This window comes from Thermobia domestica, chromosome 15 (genome assembly GCF_964235325.1).
Source record: "Thermobia domestica chromosome 15, izTheDome1.hap1.1, whole genome shotgun sequence".
Taxonomy (NCBI): domain Eukaryota; kingdom Metazoa; phylum Arthropoda; class Insecta; order Zygentoma; family Lepismatidae; genus Thermobia; species Thermobia domestica.
Window position 1 is genome coordinate 199,935,522 of NC_137468.1, and position 26,625 is coordinate 199,962,146.

General features: G+C 36.4%; 1 protein-coding gene across 4 annotated transcripts in view; it reads right to left on the minus strand.

Annotated features, from left to right (window-relative positions):
• Window positions 1-26,625, minus strand: part of Pgant9 (polypeptide N-acetylgalactosaminyltransferase 9) — a 925,839-nt gene that overhangs the window by 732,584 nt on the left and 166,630 nt on the right. For all 4 annotated transcript variants that reach the window (XM_081741029.1, XM_081741028.1, XM_081741019.1 and 1 more), the window contains exon 2: window positions 23,979-24,075. The gene's annotated coding sequence lies outside the window, so the exon portion shown is untranslated. The remainder of the gene's footprint in view (window positions 1-23,978; window positions 24,076-26,625) is intronic.

The following is a 26,625-nucleotide window of genomic DNA, read 5'->3' on the forward strand; positions in this document are numbered from 1 at the left end:
CACTATTAGTGGGAAGACGAAGACGATTATTATGGTCGCCATCTGTAACCGGACATCTTGAAAAGTGATCGAAATTTTCAAAATGAAAATGAAATGAAATCTTTGAGTTTTACGTCCCACGGTTATGCCGGTTAGGCTAAAGGAGACGGTGATGATGAGTAATGAATGAAATGGTGGAATGAAGAAAGTGGGAGGAAACGGGAGAACTCCGAGAAAACCCACGCACTCGGTGTTTGTCCACCACAAAGTTCACTTGGCGGGGGCTGGGATCGAACCCGGGACCCCAAGCACCAGAGGTGAACGCTCTACTACTGAGCCACCGCAAAACTTTCAAAATAGAAAGAGATCTGGTAATTACTGTCTATAGTAATCGATTATAATCAGTGGAATTGATTAGAATAAGGATTAGGAATGATATTTCTGGGCTGTCGGCATCTAAGACCATTTAGCCCGTCACGTAACAAGGATGACGTCCCCCGGCGATTACATTATCCGATGAAAGGGAAGGAAGAAAGCAGCCTGAGGTTATTATCTTAGGTACCATCCCGGAATTTGCGTTGTGTGAATGAGGGAAAGCCACGAAAACCTCACTCAGGATGGCTAGCCTGAAAAAGCTGTTACACTTTTTCGACCGTGTGTCCCCATCGGGAATCGAACCCGTGACCGCTCCAGCGGAATTGATTTCTGAGTAACTTTAGTAAAGGGGGAGTTGAATATGAGTGTTTCGGTGTTAGATATCCAAAGATACCCAGATCCTAGGACAGCCTGAGAAACATTGGGGAGGAAAGCACCGTTGGCCTACATGCTCATAATATACCAAATTTTAGTAAGTTTTTTTTTCTGAATTGCGTTGCTCTGTGATTATCTCATAAGAAAAACGTAAAAGATATATTAATCTATTGTTGCAACACATAACAAACCCTTGCACGTAAACTGTTAGATGGTACGAGTTAGGAACAGAGGCGTTTCAGGATTTTAATTTTGGGTAGGCCCGGTCCCTCGGTTATGAATACATATACACATTTCATAGATTAATGATAGTAGGAAATTACCTTTTACATTAGTGGTTGATGCTATTTCTTAAATAATTACCGTACTATAAATAGTGGAAAATATATTTACGCTTTATTGTATCTTTTAGCGTTTACATTTTTTTTTCAAAATTTTTGGGTAGACCCATGTCCACCCGGCCTACCCACTAAAGCCGCCACTGTTTAGGATATATTTCTAATATTCAAGAATTATGTCTAATGAGGATAACATATCAGATTATTTGTTTTCCATTTATTCAGATGTTTGGAACATCATCAACATGGTTTTGATCTCCCCATTGGACAAGTGACTAGAATGCGCACCTTTGGTGAACTGTGTACATGGTTCCGGGTTCGATTTTTCGAGACTCTAAACTTCTACAAACTGAATATTGTTTTATTTTTCCTCTTTTTTCCCCAAGTTTTAGGTGTCATTATCTGTACTCAGAATAAAGTTATGGCCAAATAATGGCATATAACTGACCAAAATTGGGCTCCACGAGATACCTAATGTTCTTGTAAGATGAAAATTTATTGGCCATGTTAACTGAGATCTACTACAGAGTGCTCTAGGATCCAAGACAGATTAGTAGAGGACAAATTGCGTGTGAAATACCTGCTACAAAGGTAACTATAGAATGTAAATAACAATATAAATGTTTGGTGCAGATTGAGAATGGCCCGGCATAAAAACTGAATTTATACAGATAATAATTTTGCCATTAGAATGCTTTACTAGACAAAAAAATTAAATATCAGGGGTTCTCAATCTTTTACACTGGCATACCACCAAAGCATTACCGCCATAAGCCGTACGTACACCAACAACGTCTCGCATACCACCAGTGGTACGCGCACCATAGGTTGAGAAACTCTGCTTTATATAAAGTAGGCAAATTTGTAAGCTTAAGTGTCATATCAACTATTGAACGAAGAGCATTGCATATACCCCATTACCTTGTATACTCTTGCGTAAAGTATTTTGTGGATCAGTGAATCAGGCAGCAGCAGATTCTCTTTCCCTAATCTTCTGTGAAACTCCGTGTCTTCACTCCCTCAGACTGCCTTCACTTCCCACGGGTTACGGAAAGAAATTTCGTCGAAGTGTACCTTATCTATTCACTAACAGAATAAGACTATTTAGGACATTAAGAGAATAGTTTTGCTAATAACATACCATTTTGTGGTCATAAAATATGAAAGACACCGTGGTTAGAGCGTTGGACTCATGTCCACGTAATCGCAGGTTCGATTCCCGGTCGTGCTTCCACATTTTTGGCATCCACCCAGTGTCGTGAGGCAAACTGGAGAGTCACGTGAATAAAGGACTGACGGTCATCAGTACGTCTACAAAGGTCCTGGCACTGATCACGTGTTTGTCGTTATGCTGCACATAGTTCAATCGGTTGCTAGCAGATGGCGTAGGAGCAGCTCAGGAGCTAAGGAATTTGGTTTAACCATAATATTATATTATATATATATTATGCTGGGCTGTTCTCAATCTATACGGAATCCTTTACCAAATGTCCAGTTTTTCCATAACATCAACAACTTAATAAATAGCTAATTCACAAATAAGACGTAATTATTGAAGCTTAATAGATAACCATACATTATTAACTTCTGGTAAAGGCACCACAGAGCATAACACGAAAGTTGCATATCCTTCTAACGTAGGCAACCAACAATTCGTTGCTGATGTACATGTTGCATAGAAGCTAGGAAATATTAATTTGAAACCATACAATAAGTTAGTCACAATTACTCGTGAAGATGTTTAACGAAGTCGGACGAGACAATCGCTCTAACTATCTGTTGCAATAAATAAATAAATAAATAAATAAAAATCACATCCAAAATTCGTTTTCGTTGAAGGAATCGTGTGGAGTAACGGACGGACGTGCTAAAAGTACAATCTTATTTGTCCCACTATGTCATCTTAATAACTATTATTTAACATGTATTTAGTGTTATTTCTATCGTATTATTTTTAAATATCAATAAATGAGTGCAACATTTAATTCGTTCCAATTTAAAGTAAGTGAATTAATACAGTAATGGTATTTGCTTATATTTGCTGAACCATTTTGATACCAAATATATTCCGTTTTCGAGCTTATGTATTTATCACTGAAATGCAATATTAACGGAGGTAACTATTTTCCAATACTTTTGCATATTTTTCGGGTTTCTCACCTGTTGTGAAAAATGAAGAGACGTTCGCGGTTGTGAAAAATCAAAAAACTCCCAGCGCCATCTACAGAAGCTAAAAAAGCAAAGGCCCAACTTCTGCAATCTGTGCGTGACGAAACGGAAGCAGGAAATGGAGTGCACGAAAGCCAGTCTCTCGTCTGCTGATACAGGTTCTATAGATAAGAGCACACACCACACCACGCCAGCCACTGCCGACGGCTGTTTGTGGCAGTTTCGAAAAGGACTGCTCTTACACTACGCCATACAAACTCCTCTCATCAAATCAGAGTTTGCTTTCCCAACTTCTAACAACTCAATACACCATATTAACATGTATATATTCTTGCGATTTTCCTTAGTTGATAAGGCGATTCAAGAAAGGCTTTAGACAGTCTATACCTCTCGGCAAGTTTTAGCAGTAGCTCGATGTTTTCCTTGCTTTTAGAAAAATACTAGCTACCATCAGCTACCCACTTCGATGGGTTAAACTAAGAAGAGATATTAATAGCTATGTTCCGTTAGTCAGACACTTTTTACTATCACTCTGATATCGGTCATTTTCGATCACTTTTGTATTTCTTCCCTCCTCCTCCTTCCTCATGCTGTGGGGCTAAATTTGGATTTAAATAGCATCGGAAATGTCAATGTTCATCTCAGCGACATCGGTTATTTTTGATGATTTCATACATCCCCCTCCCCCATGTTGCGGGGTACGGTATCGGAAGTTTCACTGTTCGCAAGAGAATTATGGATTCGACACTCATATTGGTCATTTTCGATCATTTTTATATATCTCCTCCCTCACCCAAGCTGCGGGGAAGAATTTGGATTTAAACAGCATCGAAAGTGTCATTGTTCTTCTCAGTGACCACGAAAATTACATGTTACACACTAATATGTCATTTTTCGATCATTCGTAAATGTCTTCCTCCTTCCCCCTTACCTACATTGCACCGTTAAAATGAAATGAAGAAACCCATCACACAACCGAACCCATCATCTATGTTGAAAATTTGATTGAGATCGGTAAGATGGTTCAAGAGTTTATATATATATATATATACCTCCTCTTCTCCTCCGACTCTCTTAAGTTGTACTGTCAATGTGTCAAAGTGAAGTTATAAAAAACCTCCCACGCCCGAACCTGATCTATGCTGAAAATTTGATTGAGATCGATAGGGTGGTTCAAGAGATTAGGAGCCACAAACATAGTCGCTTTCAATGTTATAATATAGATTGGTGTTTCGAACACTCGAGCAAACAATTATAGATGACTATGTGGTTGGACAAACACACTCAATATTAAGGATGTTGCATACCTGTGCCATCTTTGATTTTAGCCTATTCATTTTCACGGGGAATTATTTTTGTTTTCTTTGAAATGAAATTATATTTTCCTGATTTTTTCTTCAAATTATCTAAATGTCTCTTGCTTAGAAAAAAATCAAATTTAGCTTTATATAATTTTAATATTTAATTATGAAACTGAATTTTATTTTAAGTAATACTAAGTTTATACATAATGAAATTTCATTTTGTACAAGCAAGTGGCATTTAAACTGGATTTCAAGAAGTCATTGAAATCGCATCTTTAAAATTCGACGCATTGAGGTTTGAGTTCGATTCCTAGTGGGAGCTCATATGGTTACGATTCGATATAAAGCTGTAGATTCGTCTGATATAGCTTCGCTGCTGAAATCCTAGTTCTAATCCAATTGATTCAAAGACAACAGAAAAAATCCAGACATAAGTCAATGGGCTCTATCGGTGTTTCCCAACCTTTTTGGATTGCAGATACACTTTACTGAACATCAACGACATCAAGACACACTTTTATTATTATTATTATTATTATTATTATTATTATTATTATTATTATTATTATTAATAATAATAATAATAATAATAAATTATAGGTTCAATACTGTAATCGTACATGTTTCTATAAAATAGTCACTATACAGTATTGATCATTGTTTTTATTGAAGAGGTTTTGATTCGTAGTGTTTTTAAATAATCGTTGAATGATTCAACATTCTCAAATTCAAAAATGTCGCGACATGCCGGTTGGGAACTACTGGGCTAAAGTACAGATATAATACAAGGATACTCAACTCCGCTATATTAAGAAATGCAAAATAACATCCTTAAATCATACAATTCCAATTCACTTTTCATACCAAATGAACAGCATTATTATTATTACATTTCCGGAAACTATAAATAAATAAATAAACATAAGTAGTATATGATGATAAGAACTCCATCATGTATATATGACAGAAATCAGAAGTATTAATTAAATATGGCTGTAAAAATACTAATCTGGTAGATAGATTATATTTACACACAAATATATAAATCAGTAAACAATCTGTTGCAGCAAATATAAAGTACCAATTATTAATATTTCCAGCTGAACCTGCGCTCTCTACACAGCGCATCATTCACGTACAAGCATGGATCTCCTTGTAATTCGTCACAACATCTAAACATGTCCCTTTACAGACACAAGTGAAAGACGTCTTGGTAACAATTGACAAGGAGTATCATAAAGGGGAGATTGTTTTTCAATATGTCGCATCGTTTGCAAGATTAGATCCTACTTCCGGTTGGAGCTTTTAATTCATGTATCATCAATGTTTTCATTCCTGTTGCATGCAGTAGATTTATATAACAAGCAAATACATTACATTCACAATTAGTTATAACATCAGTGATATATGGTGTTCGTTCAGCAAAACACTCCGAACAATAAAGATTCATCTTAGACTGGAGAAATGGTTATCTTTCATTGTTCATTATAATTTGGCCATGAACAAACACCTGAGAGATATACAACCCCTGTATACAACCGTGGTGTGTTGGAATGTATAACTCATAGGATATGATGCTTGTTTCAAATTTCAAAATTTCTAGAGTATCCCTAAAAATGTAATAATAAAGAAAAAACAGCCAAGTTTTTTTTCTTAAATATTCAATTGGATCTGGACAATCTACACAAAATTTGGAATCGACCAGGCCCGAAACCATCCACAGAGGTTTGGGGGGCATGAATATGTTAGGGGGGCTAAGTCATTAAAAACTATCTTATAAATATCTAAATTGTGTTTTTTCTATTGAGGTCTGGAGGGGTCATGAAAAGTTTAGGGGGCCAGGCCTCCTAGCCCCCCTCCGGTTGCGGGTCTGGAATCGACCAGTGAAAAGGCATGTTTCTACCACTTGTAGTTTTCGAAATCTCACTGCCCAAAGGATTGGAGACAGACATGTAAACCTCGCATTTTAACATATATATGTAGATTGTCAACGAACGATATTACAGCGCCAGTTTTTAGACATTTTCGAAAACTATGCATGGGAATTTACCTTCTGAATCCAAAGAAAAACAGGGCCGCGGTGGCTCAGTGGTAGAGCGTTCACCTCTGGTACATGGGATACTGGGTTCAAACCCTGCTCACGCCAAGTCCAGCTTTGTGGTGGACAAACATCGTATGCGTGGGTTTTCTCGGGGTTCTCCCGTTTCCTCCCACTTTCTTCATTCCACCATTTCATTCATTTCTCATAATCACCGTCTGCTTTAGCCTAACCGGCATAATCGTGGGACGTAAAACTCAAAGATTTCATTTCATTTTGCAAAGAAAAACATTTTCACTATCTATGCCTGCTCGATAAATCTTGGCCTACTTCGTTTAAAAAAAAATATTTTATGGTTCACTATGTTTAGTGTGAACCATCTTCAGAGTTGTAAATAAATACGTGAAAAACTCTGCAGACAATTTCAAGTTGTCACAAATCCCAGTGGCAAGATCTCGCCAAGATTGACGATGTGTCATCACAATTTCACACTGCATGCGACGTGAGATGCTAGAATAAAAGTATTCTCCGCAGAAATCTCGGACGGTTTACAGCTTAATGGATAGCCACATCACATACGTGACAGAACAGAACGTAATTTCGGAATTAAAAAAACTCTCTCATTGTATGTATCTAAATAGTTTCTTCGCTGAGATGAAAGACTATTTCACATCCTGTCAGGCGGCTCATCAAAGCGGAGGCACACACTTATCTCCATTAGAGTGAGTGAGTGAGTGGAGCATGGTGCAGGTTTTCAACACGTCAGCATTAATTTCAATGCAATGTGTTAACAATGAACCGCACTGCACATGCATATTATGTCCAAAGTTAGTCATTTGGTTAATGCAATCGGACACGCATTCTCGCCCGACGCGACGCAAGAGAGGAAGAATAATAAATTCGAGAATTGATGGCTAACGCTTAACAGATTGGGGATAATAATCGACATAAACCTTTTTATTCATACGACAAATCCATATTAAAAAGCAAATTTCTTGCTATCTCTAACATTTTTTTTCGCTATCAAGATCAATATTAGAATCGAAGGAGGCAGTGGATTTCTAGCATTTCTGGATTTAGTAGACACATAATTATGGAGATAGTATATTCTTGGAGCGCTGAATGAATTCCAAGAAACTGCTTTTCGGTATCTATTACTGTTTATGTTTTATGGCAGTCAACACTGAAACCGGAAATTGTTTATTCCTACCATTTGTGGTTTGAATAGTGGGTTAATGGAAAAACTGCAACCTATTCTTAGAACGCTAAAACTATTTCAGAAACAGCATCTCGAAATCTCTGACCACTTTTGCTCTGAATAACCTGTCGACAGACAGATGGAGAAATTTGTTCTACAACGCTTCTGATAATCACACATAGTATACTTTGGAGGTAAATGATAATAAAATCAAAATTCTGTCTCAAAAGCCCACAAAGTACACACAATCAAATGGTTGATGGGTGGCCATTGATTTCTCACTTTCTGAATGTCTTTTTAATTCCAGGAAGTCCCTTCCGATGTGTTACTACACTCAATGCCGAGCCAACGGCAAAAGCAATGGAACTGGAAACTTCAATGACGTACCAAACATAAAGTGTCCCAACCATTCGGCAACTCGAAATCAAATCTTTCAGTTTAACGTCACATGTTTAAGAGTCCTTATCACTGCGAAATTAAAATACCGCTAATTTTACACAAATTATGTGATATCTTCAAATAGATAAAATATAATCGAAAAGTGGATCAAGACCTCCCTAGACGACGTTATTTTGCATGAGGTAGCGTTATCACGAGTCACCTAGTAGCTTTGCGTTTGCAGTTATTTAGAAACGCGAAAATAAATGCCGAATTTCTAAATGGCTGGAAATCGAAAGCAGATAAATGAATTTTGATAACGGTATCTCACGTAAAATAATATTGTCTAGGGAGGTCTTGTTCCACTTTTCGATTATCTTTTTTCTATTTGAAGATATCACATAATTTCTGCAAAATTAGCGGTATTTTAATTTCGCAGTGATGAGGCCTCTTAAGGGAGACGGTTGATGACGTCAAGTGAATGATATGGAATAATCAGTAGAAAGAGTGTGGGAGGAGGCGGAAGTACCCCGAGAAAACCCACGAACACGATGTTGTTCACAGTAAACTTACTGGGTCTGAGACCGAACTAGGGACCACGCATAACAGAAGTAAGCATTCTATCACTGAGCCACCGTGCCCCTACTCGGCAACTCGACAACAAATTTAATAATAATAATAATAATAATAATAATAATAATAATAATAATAATAATAATAATTAGTAGTAGTAGTAGTAGTAGTAGTAGTAGTAGTAGTAGTAGTAGTAGTAGTAGTAGTAGTGGCAGTATTTGTACTACTACTACTACTAGTACCACCAGTAGGTCTATAGTAAAAATTAATTTGGTATAGATAATTATAAAATTCTAAACCTTCTCCACGACTCACGAAACACACTTGAGAATTTAAATCAATCTGCATTATATGAATACAAGAATTAGTATTTCATTTATATTTCTCTCCAATTAACTGATACGTAGATCTACAATGCTATCTTAATAAGAAACATTTTCCAATAACTCTATTCTATTCTAAAGCCTGTATTAACATTAAGCCACTTGACATAAAGAGAATTACAAATCCTGAGACGAAGAGAAAGTACATAAATCTCTTCGCAGCTTAGCAACAAGGCTCAGAGGGGAAAGACACAAATGTCCGATTATTTTTGCAACAGACTGTGTATAGAAAGTGGTATTATACCAAATGTTTCAGTAAATGGCCATTAGTAGTAGGAGAACGGAGTGGAGAGAACTAATAAATTCTCTGTGTCCATGGACGCAAATCCCGACATCTGCATGTCTGTTTCAACGCAGCTAATAAAGACGTAACCACATCTTTTATACATAACTGAATAAATTTCGAAGCAAGGGCACACAGGTAGCAGATGAAATATTCATTGGCGAATCTCGCGTCCTCTGTACGGGTCGCATGCATAAAATCACACTGCTGACAAATACGATAGACGGCCTCATTCCAGTAGCCAATAGCAATTACATGTTACGTATATACAGGGCGTTTCTGAAGTCCTACAATTTAACTCCTGTACAGAGAAGTTGAGCATTAACAATTATATTTTGATAAATTCTAATAATTCGACAACACTATTAGTACTTAATAAAATAATATGCCAAGATAAGACACACAATCGATAAATTATGCTGAGCTGAATAAAATGATACGGGTGATTGTAAAACCTCATGTGTAGTTTTCGAGAAAATCTACTTATCTATTAATTTATAAATATACAGGGTGGCCCCCAAAGTAGGTATACAGTCCCGTACTGATCAGCTAATTGCATTTTATATCATTTCTTATTGTTATCTATCAGGTAGACTTAGTTTCTTTATTATTTGTTCTTAATGTGTTTTTACTTATATCTTAAGCTCCGAAGAGGAGAAGGAAATAAACCCACACACTAGAATGTTATACTTGATGAATGCAGGGGTGTATACCTGCTTCTGAGACACTAATATTATATATATATATAATTACCATCATGTATATACACCATAATTATGTATACGATGTTTCAAAGACTGTGGACAAGAATTTTAATCCCTGATCTTCATGGCATGGTCCACCACTGCACCATCGAAATAATTATGCGCCTGAAGACGAAGAGCAACGTTGTGACAACGATTTCAGAAAAGCATCTCGACAGGCTCGTACTGGTATTCTGTGGAACTCCTTTGTGATAGCTTCCCGTAATTCAGCCAAATTGCGGATGTAATGTTACTTTGTCCTTAAAAACATCACACACAAAAAAGTCAGGTGGTGTTCAAATAGGGAGATCGAGCTGGCCACTCCACAGAATACAAACGCACACGCCGTTCCAGAGACAACCGTTCCGACATCCTGTCTGGATTGGCACTATCGAAGGAATACTATTGAATTATTCGATAGTTTTGTACTTTCGAATGTATTCGATAGGCCCGGAAGACTATCGAATGATTAAATTCTTTGTAGAGGCAAACATGCCAGCACTTTTACGCTTACTATCTGACAGACTGCTTTCCTTCTCCAGGCCAAACTATCTATATTTTATCGTTTCAGCGGCAGTGCTGATTTGCTGTATGTTGAAAGGGAGAAACCAGCAGTGTTATTACGCCCTCTTCTGGGCCTAGTAGAACGCGCCACATGAATGAATGTTTTTGAATAGCAGCGAGTGAATTCCAGCCTGTTGATAGTTATATTAAGACTGTTTTTCGCTACCGAATGAATTTCAACCAATAGTAGACTGTTAAAAACTATCGAATGAATTTCAGCCAATGGTAGACAATGGAGAATTGAGGAAAGAAGTGACTGCATACGTATACTCATTTTGCAACGTTATCGTGTCACCAGAAGAGACTTGTCAGTCAGACTATCGAATGAACGTTTAGGTAGCAGAGAAGCACGTAGGAACACAATATTTGAATGAATAAAAAACTATCGGATTATCGAATAAAAACTATCGATAGTTCAAAACAAATATCGAATGATCATTCGATTGTCGTTCGTCTTGTTCTATTCTTATTGCTGGGTGAACAGAAATTCTATACGTAATGCGGAAATTGAACCCACAACCAAACACACCGAAGATACGGCTGCACATTCCTCCGTTCAACAAGACTGAGTAAATACTAGACTAAAAATGCACTTTTCATATCCATTTAGGATTTTTCACAAGACACGAGAAATTACAATACAATTTTCGTGACAAGACAGAACTCTTGGAATAGAAACATAGTTTTCGAGACGAGACACCGCTTTGGAGACGAGACAGCATCAACTCTTGTCTTATAGGGAACATTACACGCATTTCAATGAAACTATTCCTTTGAGGCCAAACGATTGAGGTATGTGGTCCTGCGTTCAACATTGGTGTAGGAAACTCGAGCAGTAATGTGGATCCGACTCTCAAACAGTATGAGGTCTCGTCTCGCTTCATATAACCTCAGCATTATACACTTCGAGCAAGCAACTAATCTTTCTCAATCTTCAATGAAAAAATACAAAGACTCTGTGGTTGGAAAGAGCTCAGCCCTCTGTGATCTGCTATATAAATGTCTATAAATGTCTATATAAATGAACTGACCAGATAATAGAATTGTAAATTTCAATTACAAAAACTCATGGTTTTCATTATTTTTCTTTATTTCAACTTCATGGCTTGAGAAAAAACAAACGATGACTTCTGAACAAGTATTAGTTCACCAGGGAATCCTATCCTGGGACACTTAAGCCCAAAAACCTTTATTAACCTCCTAAACATTCTGTTCTATATTATCCTTCCATGTTTATCTTGGCCTACCCAAGTGCTTCTTTTTCATGAGCCTTCCAAATGAATTCTATTAATCCTGAGTGTACTTCATATGCGAAATGACATGTCATGACATGTTATGTTAAATACTTTGATTTGAAATTAAATATTTTAAGATTTTCAGATGTAGGGCCTAAGCATATTAGTAAAGGGTAGCTTCCAATGTTTGACGGTTACGCCCTTTATGCTGAAGAAGAAAAATGATAATTATGGGAAAAATTGATGCAAAGAAAGTGAGAGGAAGCGGGAGAACTCCGAGTAAACCTATGAGATGAGATTACCTATTATATCCTGTGAACGAACCAGGAATATCTCTTACTAGAGATGGCTGCTGTATTTCTGAGCCACGGTGAGTTACTTTTTTTTTCTTATGTGGTCTCTCTACGAGCAAAGTGTACCATACTCAACCTGCTATAACTCATTTTTTTTTTTAAATCTCACTGTTAGAACGTTCAACTCCGGTGCTTGGGGTTTCTGGTTCGATCCCAGATCGCGCCGTGGACACTTTGTGATGGACAAACACCATGTATGGGGTTTATTTCGGGGTTCTCCCGTTTCCTCCCACTTTCTTCATTTCACTCATTTCTCACAATCACCGGCATAATCGTGAGACGTAAAACTGAAAACTTTCATTTCATTTCATTAAAAAAATCTTGAAGAATTTGCCAACTTCCCGTTGGCATGTTACGTCCAGCTATGCAAGATGTCAATGCAAGACTACGGGAATATTTGGCTGTAAGTGTTTTGCATCAACTGGAGTAAGTAATCTAAGCATCTCCATTAGGGCACATGTATGTATGCAATCGCATCCTCTATACTATTCATTGCCATGATGAACTCTTTTCTTTCAACTGTTCAGCTTCTTCTGTATAGCTCTGTTTCAAAATTTCTCGTCTTTCTAAAGCGCCTTTGATAGAAAAAAATTAACGTATGTATGAACGCATCAGTGCATTCACATTCAAGGGATGTAGTCAATTGAATAAGCAACTCGTTCGCTACATCTGAATTTTCTTAATGGAATCAAACTGACTGGATTGCAACTCTTCGATAACGCATTTCAAAGCAAATACCTGTGCAAAACACACGCTTGGTGTGTTTATTATTGGTCCACTCCCTCCTCCCTTTCTATTCTATGAGTCAATATCACAAGTTTCTGATAGGTAAACAAAGGCATAGCCAGAATTTGCATCAATAGCCAGTTAAATCTGTTTGCTGCAAAACCCATCAATAGCCACTCGCTTCTCTGGATCAATAATACACGTGTTGGCTCCTTTCCCCCTCCCTCGCCAGCTGTTGTCAAATAGCACCCAGCTTTCATATGTGGGTATTTCAACAATAGTTGCGAGACAGGATTGTTTCCAAAACAATACGCCTCATTAACTATATCGTTAACACAATAACAAATGTTTAACACATGATTCACGTGATGTGTAGTGTGGTGTGCGTGAAGCAAACAGGTTTCAGCAGCAACTACAGTGTTCTCTACATACAACAGAGAATCTGGGCGAGTAAACATCTTATTTTACTTTATGTAATTAGTAGATGATTAACAAGTTCTAATGCTGCTTGTAGACGATCCAAGAAAGCTTGAACAAGACCATTCAATACTTCAAATTTACATGTTCAAAGGAGTATTGTTCAAGACACTTGAACAGGAGTCTCGAAGGGACTTGAAACAACTTTTACACGATCATAGAGGTATTGAATCTGTTTTATATTCTTGTTAATAGATGGCAGCCCAAAACAAGTGACTGTAACTATGAAAACAAATGAAAGCGAAACTGCGTACTGATTTAGTTCAGACCTGCGCATGAATAACTATAATATTAGCATATTTTTCGAAACTTTCTGCAGGCATTTGTAATTTAAAAGATTATATTAAATAATTTAGAAAACAGGTCAATTGATTTTGCAGCAATCCCATCGAATTTTCACTAAGTATTTTGTCCCTTTTACATTAAATGCGGGTTAGGTTAGCTGACGTTAAAAAAGTAAAGTGCTGCTTAGGTATAAAATCGTTCCCTATACTAAGCTTTTTTTTTTTTTTTTTAAATCTGATTCTTCAAATGGCGTGCTGATGACAGAACCACACTCAAAAAGAAAAAAAATCGAACTGTTTCCTAAAATTGTGTGTATCACGAGGCAATGACTGCTTTTTGATGTTATTTATGCTATGGCATCGAAACTAAAGAAAAGGCTGAAATCACAGAAAACCAAATGAAGCAATAATAATATTTTTTCAGCTACTGGACTTACCGCCCATATCTGCATAAGACTTTCTTCACTAATCTATCCCATATTTGGTACTGGTCAAGAATAACCCGTCAAACGAATAGTAATTTTACTGTTAAAATGTGTGAGTGCGTATGAAGGAGGATTGTCTGAGATACCGTAATAATTCCCACTGTCGGAAGATGCCTGTATAATGTAGGAAACCAGTATTTTATGTTTAGAAGTATAATGTTACCAGTATCAAATCATTACTAGGGTTGTAGTTCAGTTCAAATAAGTGAATACGATGTCAAGGGTTTGTTCCACTATTCTCATTTATCTATTATCCTTATTCTTATGTTTCTTGCACTATAACCTTCGTCGATGACGCTTCTGCTCCGAGTTGACGTACTCTTCCGTGGATTCCCTTCAATGCTCCTGCCTTGACACTGTTAAATAGCATTTTCGATTGTGTTTATTTATTATTATTATTTTGCACTGCCTTGTATGTAGCATATGTTAGGATGCACATTTTGTACCTTACGGGAAAGCATTGGTAAAATTAATCTGCACACGTGAAAGCAAACTCTACCTTAAAAAATAACTTCTGAAATACTACGTGTGGATTTCATGATAAAATAATTAGATTACAATAGGATAACATGTAATCATTTCCAGGATACTTCAATCTGCGAGCATGTTATCAATCTGTACGCAATTATTTGATATTATCAGAGATTAATAACAGTACAAAACGTCTTATTAAGTCAAGGAAAGTCAGTTTTAATTATATATATATATAATTTAATGGAGCCTTCTTTCTTAATATACACCGGTTTCTTGTATATTCAATTCTCAAATTAATACTTCTCATTGCCTCAAAATTTAACTAAAGTTATGGGCATGCAAGAATTATAACTATATAAATCGTGTGTTATTAACAAAAAAATACTAACAATATTTTTCGGGCAAATATTAGCTTTTGTTTATTATTACAGATAATTATGGAAAAGAGTAACGAAAAAAATATTTAACAACTGCAGCTCTGTCTCACGACGCCACCATACTTGTTTTGTATTTTCCTACACTCAACTCGAGCGCTGATTGGCTATTGAATGCTCTTGAATTGGATTGTTTAGAACAGGACCGAAACGAAATTTCTTGAACGAAACTATTGAATTAAAGACAAAGACAAGAATGACGTCTTTTTCATCAAATAGTCTTGAATTGTCTTGAACAAGAGTCCTGTTCAAGCTTTCTTGGATCGTCTACAAGCAGTACAAGAAAGTGTCGTAGTTGAATGACTTTGTAACTCAGTCACTTCCAACTCTGTGACGTTTGACGTAGGAGCGGGCCTTTACGATCAGAAAGAGAGAAAAAAAAATGGGAAGAGCGCAAGTGAGGTAGAATGGAATGGAAGAAGTGTTGACAGTGTTCGATTAGTCATGAATGTATGGTACGAGTAGAGTATCCCGAAAACCATCGACTATGCCTCGTTTGTCTGTCATCACTGTCTTTTATCATTGTCTAGGATTATTATTTTCTCCTTGCTTTGTGTGGCGGTTTTTTTAAAAAATGAGAATACGAGAACTAAACTGTGACGTTACAGAGCATCCAATTGGACATGACTTACGTATATCGTGCTGACTACAGTGAACCATCTCCTAATTCAGGTGTGCTAGCTTCCTCCACCCTAGGTTCTTGATACGTCTCCTAGCTCAGCACTACTTATAGGATACGCTAGTCGCGTATTGATCAAAGGACAGGACATCCAAGCCGAGACACAGAATAAGTAAGAAACTGTGGAAATGGAGCAAAGCTTCGTACCGTATATTAACCCGATTATACGCTTGACAAAGACCTCTCCAACATTCTGATTAAGTCACCGAGGCCTCTGAGGTGGGCTGCCCTGTCCTCTAGTCAATGTGCGGCTAACCTAATGGTCGGTTCGGAATTGGAAATGGCAAAAAATAAATAAATAAAAAGTTGAAATGTCGTCACTTATCTAACAGTTTGGACTTCGCACTTTTAATAGCAGTTTTACTTCTTTCGTAGGGATCAGGTTAGCATCGGCAAAGAAGCTAATTACAACATAGGATTAACGTTGGCACTTGGGAAAAACATCGCTGCCGACTGTTGAAAAATATTTGAAACGAAATCTTTCAGTTTAACGTCTTACGATTATGCCCTTTACGCGAAGGGAGACGGATGATTAAGGCAAGTAAATGATGATGGAAGAATTGGTGGAGTGAGAAAGTAGAAGAAAACGGAAGTACTTCCGAAAAAACTTGCGTCGAGAGGAACGCATCCAACAAGTCTGTGACCAAGTTTCAGGAGATATTCTCCTCCGTGTGCAGTCAGAGTGGTTGCAGCGACTACAGTTGTGCATTGCACGGGATAGACAACACGTAGAACATGTGTTGTAGCATTCAGTATCAAGGTAATTTCCCACATTTGAACATTAATAACTTCTAAACTGTACAAGATAGAGAAAAACAAATTACACCACTAAATTCCTGAGCTCAAGCTAGTGTTATTTGATGTGTCATACACCCCTTCCCATTTAAAAATATGACTTGAATCCAAAATGGCGGATTTCAAGATGGCGGCCATGAATGACATAGATTCCAAAATTGCGCCCCTTATCAAACCTCTGTTCCCATCATCACCTTTTACTTTTCCCGTCGATTTTCAAACTTATGCAGGTGTCCAAGGACCTTCGACTCACCCTGTATTACCAAAAGCAGCATGCAAAAAATGGTTCAGTCGTTTGGGAATTTCGATATCAAAGATGATGCTTGCAGTGTGTGAACAGTCACACCAATACTGGGTAATATTCCTGCAAACGTCATGCAAGATAGCATAGCTGGCTATATAAGGAAGCTGGACGTTCACATACTACTTTATCTGACTCAAAGAACATTTATTCGCTCGAATTTCGTCTACTTAAACGTAAAGACTCGAGTCATTTCGAAGCGGTTGATCATGAGTACTGTTATGTGGGATAACGCACACCAACAGTGTACGAGAAAGATTTGGTCAAAGCGAGGAGAAATCCCACGTCTAGAAAGGTTATGATGTGTGTTCGATGGGATTGGAAGTGTATCATGCATCATCAGATGATAGACCTGTAATAATTAACGCGAGTGCATCTAATACTTCGAAAGAAACGACCAGAATTGGACAACTGAAACGGTGTTCTATATCGCGCTGAGAACGCCAGACCACATAAATCTTTAAAAACCCGTTAGAAATTTAGAGAACTTGGCTGGAAAATTTTAACGCATCCATCGTACAGCCCGGACCTAGTATCGTCAGACTATGATTTGTTTGACACTCTACAGAGCTCCCTGAATGATGTTAAATTAGTTAAATGAGACCTGGGTGACCATTTTTTGGCCGAAAATAATAGAAGTTTTATAATGACCGGCTTATGGTGTTGCCGGAAATCTGGCAGATCATGGAACAAAATTGTTTTATAATGTTGTTTTCAAATCACAATAAATGCATTCTCAGTTTTCACATTCAAATGCTTAGTACTTTTCACAGAATGTGATCTCATTTTGGGGGCTGGGATGGTTCAGTGGTAGAGCGTTCACCTCGGATCCATGGAGTCCTTGGTTCGATCTAAGCTCGCGCCAACTGAACTTTGTGGTGGAGAAACACCGCGTGCGTGGGTTTTCTCGGAGTTCTCCCGTTTCCTCTCACTTTCTTCATCCTGTCCTTTTTATTCTTTATCATCATAGTCTCCTTTAGCCTAGCTAGCCCAAGAGTGGGACGTAAAACAAAGATTTTCTGATCTATTTTTTTGCTTCTAAAACTTGTTAGCATCACGACTTCCTATCTAATTGAAACAAAATAAGTCAAATTCGCTATTAAAGAAACGCACATATACACAGAAGTTTTGAATGTCCATTCATCCGGTAATATGTGAAAGAATGTTTGCTGACAAGAGTAGACCTAAATTTCAAGCTTACTGTCGGTTTCACTAATAAATGTTAAAACTAGCGTATTGTTAAATATTATTTAAATTGACCGCTTTACAAGATTTCTCGTTGATAAATATATTCTTATGCTGGTTTCCGATAACTTGTTAAAGGGTTATCTGTGTGAACTCTTGCTTTTTTAATTAACATTGCCTTGTTTGAGATATAAAATAACGTTTCTATGGAAGTGAATGATAATTATATAATTTGTGGGACAAAAATATGGGAGGAAACGGGAGAACTCAGAGAAAATACAAGACACGATTTTGTCCACTACAAACACGCTTCGCCAGGGCTCGAACCAGAGGCTCTCGCATCAGAGGCGAGCGTTCTACCACTAAGCTACCATGCCTCGTCTTTAGAAACTTATCGCCTTTTGTTATTTTCTTTTCTTTGTGTCATAATAACTACACGAGGTAGGAGGGTAAGGAGGGGACATTTCTTTTCAACACATGAATAGCAGGAGATAAGATTTTTTTCTTTTAAACCAGCGACACGCTTACAATGTACAAGAAAAACGCAGTCAAAACAAAAATACTATATCAACATTTGTTATCGCTTAGCTTAAAACAGTCATTCATTTAGACTGGAACTAATAGATAAATAATTGTTCTAAAGTATTTAGTGAAACTGATTAAACCAGCAGTTGTTTCTCAACTTTTTTTCTTTAAATATATTACCGGTATCAGTTTTGTTCATGTAGTACAAGTAAACATTTCATTAATAGCCTTTGAATGTAGCAATTCTTACTGTTAATTTCTTTCCTTTCAAACGATAATGAAATGAGTATTGATAAGTTTAAAATGCAGATAATACTTAATTGCTTAAGTGGCAAGGTAGCAGTCTTTTTGCATGTTTATTTTTAAAATAATTGTCCTGACAGTGGTTGTACAGTGAGGCGGAAAATATACAGGCCCGTATCCAGGGTGTCTAGGGGGGCCTGCCCCCCCCCCAAAATTTTCACTGTAGGCTTGCAAATGAACAATGTTGGATCTGTAGGCAATATATTGGATCGCCATCCCCTCCTACATTTTTGGGCTGGCTACGGGCCTGGAAATTTAGCAACAAAAGCTTAAGCAAATAAGAGGGGTGGGGTGGGGAGATTTTGGTGCAAAATACTGAAATGAAGAAAATAGGCAGATTGAGTTACAGACCGAACTTTAAGGCCCTGTTTCTCTTCTAGCTTCTGTTGACCTCTAATTATTTACATTCAGCACTTAAAAAAAAAAAAAAAAAAAAAAAGTTTTACACGAAGTACACCAAACTCCAGACTATATTCATGCATTTATTCAAGGATTTGGTATACAGGTAGCGACATTTATTTGAGCGGCTTTATTATTTGAATTAGCGAATCACACAGACTGAGACCGTAACCGTCCATTATTACGATATACAAGGTGGGTAGTTAAAGTATTATAGAAATTCATCCCTTGCCCTTCTTTAAAGCAGAATTTTCGGACGTGAATTGAATTGTAATAATTCGGCACTGACGGACTGAACAATTGCCCTTAATTCTTTTTTTAAATAGAACTGAAAACTGACATTTATTTTAAATTTACTTTTTCATTTCATTCCTTCGCTTTAATATTCATTCATCTAATTATTATTAGATTCAAAGATTTATATTTTCGATAAAAAGGTTGATTTCAATTTTATTTTATAGACATTATTTCTGATAGTTTCTTCAAATATACAATATGTAAAAAAATGATGACATTATAAAACCACCAATATATTGAACGATTATATTCAGGTTTCGGAGAACAATTACTGTACAAGTTTTAACCGGAGGGAATGATCTTTATGTCGTTGTATTTGTTTCTAAGGAAGGATTTTTGTGTCTTAACTATTTAGATACGCAAGGGCTCGCAATCATAATTTCAAAGATGAGTGTCATTTTATTGCTGGGGATCTCATTCATTTTCTTGCATTCGTATCGACAGAATATATGTTTAAATTAAAACAAATGAAATTACGTTTTTGCCCCAAATATTTAAACAGAAAAAAGTATTGTTAGGGCAAAACAAACTAATCCGTATCTAGGCAATTTGTCAAGAAACACGCCATACACACAGATCTTCATAATCATGAAGTAGCGCAAAGTTAAATAACAGAAAAATACACGCTGCTAACTAGTTATTAATCTTTATATAAATGTTCTGATAATAATTGTGTATATACATGTATCTATCTATTATCTTGTATCTATACACCTATATACCCGTGTAGAGTATTACGGATGTAAAGTAGGCAGTTAAATCTATAGTGTGTGAACTAAAACTTTCGCTATCCTTTAACCTTCGATTGATGTAAATAATAAAGTCGTGACTTGTTAGCAATAGAAATAATGTAATTTTTTCCCAATGTTAATTGTCTATTTCTCTAGCTTAGTTATTTCTTTACTATCTTCACATATGGTTGTTAAATAAAATAGTATCTTGTAGATCAAATAATTTGCTTACTATTACAGCGTTACACGATAAATACACAATTAAGATACTATGCATATTTAACTTGTAGCTGAATATCTAAAATCTTCATTTGTAAAAAATGAAGAAGTCCCGGGTTCGATTCCCGGTGGGGGCACTCGGTCGAGAAAGTGTGAAACGCTTTTTCAGGCCAGCCACCCAAAATGAGGTTTTCCTGGGTTTTCCTCATTCACACCAGGCAAATGTCGGAGTGGTATCTAACTTATAGGTCCCAGGCCGCTTCCTTCCTTCCCCCATCCTTTCTTCCTTCTCTTTCCCCGGATAGTGTGCTCACCGAGGTACGTCATCCCTCAAACGTAACGGGTTAACTGGCCTTAGATGCCGAAAGCCCAGAAATCTAATTCCTAAAATAAAAAAGAAATAGGGAATATTGTTTGTGATTTATGTGATCGTTTTTGTAGTTACTAAAGAAATTACAGAAATTGTGAAATTCTCATTAAATTGAAACCATTGTTACTGAAAGATGCAGACTAATATTTTCTCTTCAGAACAATATTTAAAACAGGCAAGAGTAAAAGTGCGAGGGAACGCCCTCCCTCACCTCGAAAAAATATGTACGGCGTCTCCCCAGTCCCTAAAAATTACAATGGGCAAAGATAGGCAGGGGGAACGGCGTGACGTCAATCCACGTCATGCCGCTACCTACCGTCTCCCCGCCTTTTCAGATCCACTTTTACCCCTGGAAACAGGAATCCTTCAGATTCTCCAGACAACGACTTTAACATTCAAATTATTTAAATTCAGTGTCATTTGTCTTGTAATTCATTACAGCTTAAAATCATATTTTTTTTTCTTTTATTCAATTTAAATTTTAAGCCTACTACACGTTTGGATAATTAAAAATTTATTAGTTACCTAAACTGTGTGTTAACTTGTCATTATAAAGATTCCCAAACATCAGATTTCCAAACATTATAAACATTATTTTAGGTCAATTGGGAACATAACTGAGCTGACCCTCCCACATAATGTTACTATTACTAATAGCTAACTTTCAGCTTTACATTTACTTAAATTCTGTTTTAGGAATCAAATTATTTTATGTAAAAATTTAATTTGTCTACCCGAGTGGCGGTCAGCAAAGCTATTTCCCATCGAAGATACAATAGTGGCTATATTTCAGCTATGGAGCATATGAGTATCTCTTGGAATACCTGATGAATTTCGGGTGAATACATCCCAGTTAATTACGTACCTATTTTACTAGCGCCTTGGAGTACCATGTGGGAAAAAAATAGGGTTCTGTGAGTCTATACGGTTGAAACGCACTACTCTCACCTTCCATTCTAATTGTAGTAAGAGGATGTTCCACATTGATTGTTTTGAGGTTCGGGTATTGACAAAAGAAACTTCTACAGTAAAACAATGACTTGGCGTTTTACCAGATGTACGAATACAAAATTCATCCAACAATAATCAAACTGTAGATGGCCAACTAGATGATGCAGTTCTTTGGATAGCCACATATAACGATTTAATTCAGAATTATTCTACCTTTCCTTATCAGCCTTTTATTTCAAATTACATATTATAATTACCTCATATTCATAATATATTATCATCTTTTTACTTATATTCATATTAAAGCCTTTTATTTCATTATTATTATTATTATTATTATTATTATTATTATTATTATTATTATTATTATTATTATTATTATTATTACTAGCAGCGTTCACCCCGCTTCGCTGCGGTCACCCCGGAACGCAATAAACTTTGTTACTTAGATAATTTTTACTTTTTCGCTTTCAAGTGATATGATAAAAACCATAGAAGATTGCAGTAAATCTTAACATTATATCGCCTGTCATTTATGTTAACCCGCCCCGCTTCGCTGCGGTCATCCCGGTGCTGGCATATTGTAAAAGTGTCTGTAAAAATAAGCAAATCAATTAAAAAATTTTAAACAGAAGATTCAAGCTATTTTCCGCTGTATATCGCCTGTCATTTATGTTAACCCGCCGAGTGACACGGTCATGCGGGTTGCATATAAATACGTTTATTTTTACCTATGATGAACTAATAACAAAGGATTTGTACGTTATGGACACTTGAATGGTCAATTATCTCAAGACACTGGTAATTAAAAATTAAAGTGATATGATAAAAACCATCTAGGGTCCAAATCCTAATAACCCCCCAAAAATGAAAGAAATTGGTTCAGCCGTATTAGCGTGATGAGCGGACAAAGGATTTTGTACGTTCTCTTTTATATATATAGATTATTATGCACAATTCGTCGAGACGTATCAGTAAAAACTCCCAATATATACATTAATAAATATATATACATAATCTAAATTACCAATGAACTACGTTGCACCATCTACGTATGAATTTCATTTCGTTGAGATCACAAGCAAAATCTAGATCCTAACACAATTGGACAAATCTTCCGACGTTTGATCCGGGGATCTACGTTTTACAGATTCATAATTTTTACATACATATTTACCGATCAAAATTACAAAACTATTTTCTTTCTATATATCATTAACATTCCATTTTCCTTATTATTTACAATACTTTTTTTTTTAATTCGATTCGAAAAATTTTTTCAATTTGCATTTATATCTTACGGTGCGAACCGAAATCTAAACTGCCACTTGCCCAAATATCAAGTAATGCGCTGGTGCAGGTACAATATAGTGGCGCATTACACGGTGATTACTTGTGTTATATTATATATATATATATATATATATATATATATATATATATATATATATATATATATATATATATATATATATATATATATATATATATCTGCTTACTAGGCTTAGAGGCCTGAGATTCGATCGTTGTGTGGTGTAACCCAGTTTCTAAGAGACTGACGCATGTAAATTCAGATCACAACTCATGAGTGAGGCCGTAACTTGTCAGAGAGGACAGCAAATATGCAAAGTCATTTGCATGTTCATAAATAGTATTTGGCGGGTCCAAACTTAATTTTAAAGTAACTATTTAACTGACTCCCCAAAACCAGGACTGAAGCTTAATTTATCCTGCCACTAATATAACTCTTTCAGCCAATTACATCAACTATTTTCCTAAAACTTTTGATACGTCTGAAAATTGTCTGTATTCTAGAAATACCTCAGCGTCAGACAGGATGCAGCGCGGATAGCGACAACTACTAGCCTGATTGGCACAAGGTGTCTTTGCAAGGATTAAGAGTATCTAAATATTTACCTAGATGTATATGCAACCTGCAACTCTGAAATGTTTGCGTTACTCACAGGCTGATATGTTTTTGCATTATAAATAGAACATAAAGCTAACAAACCCCTTTCAATGAATAGAAAGAAAATAAAATAAGACTAAGCTTACCTGATTGGGAGCAGTCAGCGCAAGGAACTGATACACTGACAAAAATTCTGTTGATATGTTACGTAACGTAAGAGTGAAGAAAACCCTCTACCAGTGCCTGGAAAGACAATAACAAGTAATATGCAGTAAGTGTGGTAATATTCAAACAAGAAAACAGCAAATATTACGAAGGTTGTCCAGAAAGAAACCGAACTTTAAAAAACAAAAGACCAAAGAAACTGTTCTGAACTTTTTTTCCTTACCAGCGTCGCATTCTTCTAATACATTTTGACGGTAATTGCATCATCCTGCCTTGTGTTATTGTGAGCTGGGATAAAAGTGAATTCGAAAAAGTGGAGGAATGCATGACATCACGTCGCCTCCCCGTGCCTATATTTGCCCACTGTAACTTTTTTTTTTTTTTTTTTTTTTAAGGAAGTAGGGGGACACCATAGGTATATTTGAAATGGGGAAACGGCGTCCATCTGCGTTCCCTCTCAATTTTACCCCTGATTGTGAGACTGTGATGTGTTCAGTATGTGTGGTATTACGAAAATTAACATTTTGGAAGAATGTGTCAAATTTTGTTTCGAATTGGGCAATAACATTTACGGAAACTCTGAAAATGTTGCAAGAAGTATACAGGAAAGGGTAAATGAGCCGAACTCAATGTTATGAGTGGATTCAGAGTTTCAAAGCAGGAAGAAACTTCATCGAAGACGAGGCGAAACCTGGACGCGTATCGACAGCATGTGACGACATTCGAGTTCAGAAAGTCAGTGATGATGTATGGAAAGAAAATCATCGTCTGACCGTCTAGCCGAAATAGCCGTGGAAACAGAAATCAGTAAATCCTCATGTCATCTTAGGTACAAAAAAAAAAAAATCAACGTGTTGCTATAGAATTCGATCCGCAGTTGCTAAAAAAAAAAAAAAATAAATAAAAAATAAAATAAAATAAACAACAAGAAACACGTGTGGAAATCTGTGAAGTTCTTTTGAATCTTCCAAATGAAGACGATAGCTTCTTCCGAAACATCATAACACGAGCGAGACTTGAGACTATGGTTATAAGACAACATTTAACCCCTTACCGCATGCCGTGCATATATGGCCCATACCATTTTCTTCACTTGAGCTTTTTTGTGATTTATCAAAGGCATCAAATGACTGTTTTGTCTGCTGTGTGAGATATTGACGTGTATGAATAAGAGATTTTGGTGTCATCTGGCATGTTCTTTGTGTGTTGTAAGTGTGTCATATATGGCACTTATTTATCGTCGGAATTAAGTTTTAATTCATTTTTCAAGTTCCCATATGAAGATTTCTAATACAGATTTTTTTCGCTAAAAGAAAAAATCATGCAGAAAGGGGTTAAACAAACACCGTCGCCGGGATCATGTCAATAGATCCAAAGAAAGAAGAACGTCAAAGGAGCTGTAGCGTTAATTTGATGTTTCTCTTTGATTTTTGTGATGTTATTCATTATGAAAACATACCTCGTAGTCAAACTATCATCAAAAAGTTAGACGTGATGAAGTGTTTGAGGGAAGCCGTGAGGAAGAAGAGACCGTATGCTTGGAAAATTGAAACACGGATGCCGCTTCTAGCCAGTAGGCACTTCTCGTTACGGAGTTGATGAAGGAACACTACGAACTTCGTGCCTCAACAAGTCTAGTCACCTGATTTTTCACATACAATGAATTAGTGTGTGGATTAGTACAATAATTCTGCACCGTATGCTCTACGCATCTTTATTATACCCCCAATGTATATATTTATTATTATTATTATTATTATTATTATTTATTATTTATATATATTATTATTTATTATTATTTAGTTTAAAAGAAACTACGAATACTGCCACACCAGGATAGGAAAAGGTTGGCGCCAAAAATATAATTCTCTTCTGATCAACTCTTTATTTCCAAAATTTAGGGTTTATTCATAACCCCTACCGTTCCATAATTATCCTTATTTACATAAACACTCAATAATAATCATTCTATTTCTACTTAATCGTAATTTAACCGGACCATATTATTTCGAAATTCTACTTTGTTTTCCACAGGCTTTAGATAGTCTACATCAACATTAAAGCAAGTACACATAGTTAAAGCACTTTCTGCCCCCAACAATTATTTAGATGATAAGAAAAGTTTTGGATATATTGCGAGCAAAAAAATCCTACACTAAAAGAAGAGTATTTATATGTTTTTTTAAACAGTTAAAATAAAAAAAGTAACTTGAAAATAGTGGTTGAATCACTGCAACTCAGAAAAAAAAATCCAAAATACAGTAAACATGGCAGTAAAACTAAGGCAATGAATGTAACATACGTTAAAAAAAAAAAAAAAAAAACAGTGCTTTTATTTTCCCACTGCAACTTCGGTTGAAATAGAGGCGAGTGTATTTCGTGAAATTAACCCGTGCAAAGCGTAAATAGTCCCTCAACTATTGGGGAGAAACAGAGTTCGTCCCCCTCCCTTGCTCTCCCATTCAGACGTGAAAAGGCGAATGGAAAATTAGCTCCAAAGTTCCCTGATTAGAGCACAACTCAAACTCATCCAGCTCAACTGACGAGAGGTGAGTGGAGCGTAGGATGACTTGTTCATTGAGGCGGTCTCTCAGATCTTGTAACGCTTCATGCATCGTTCTCATTTAC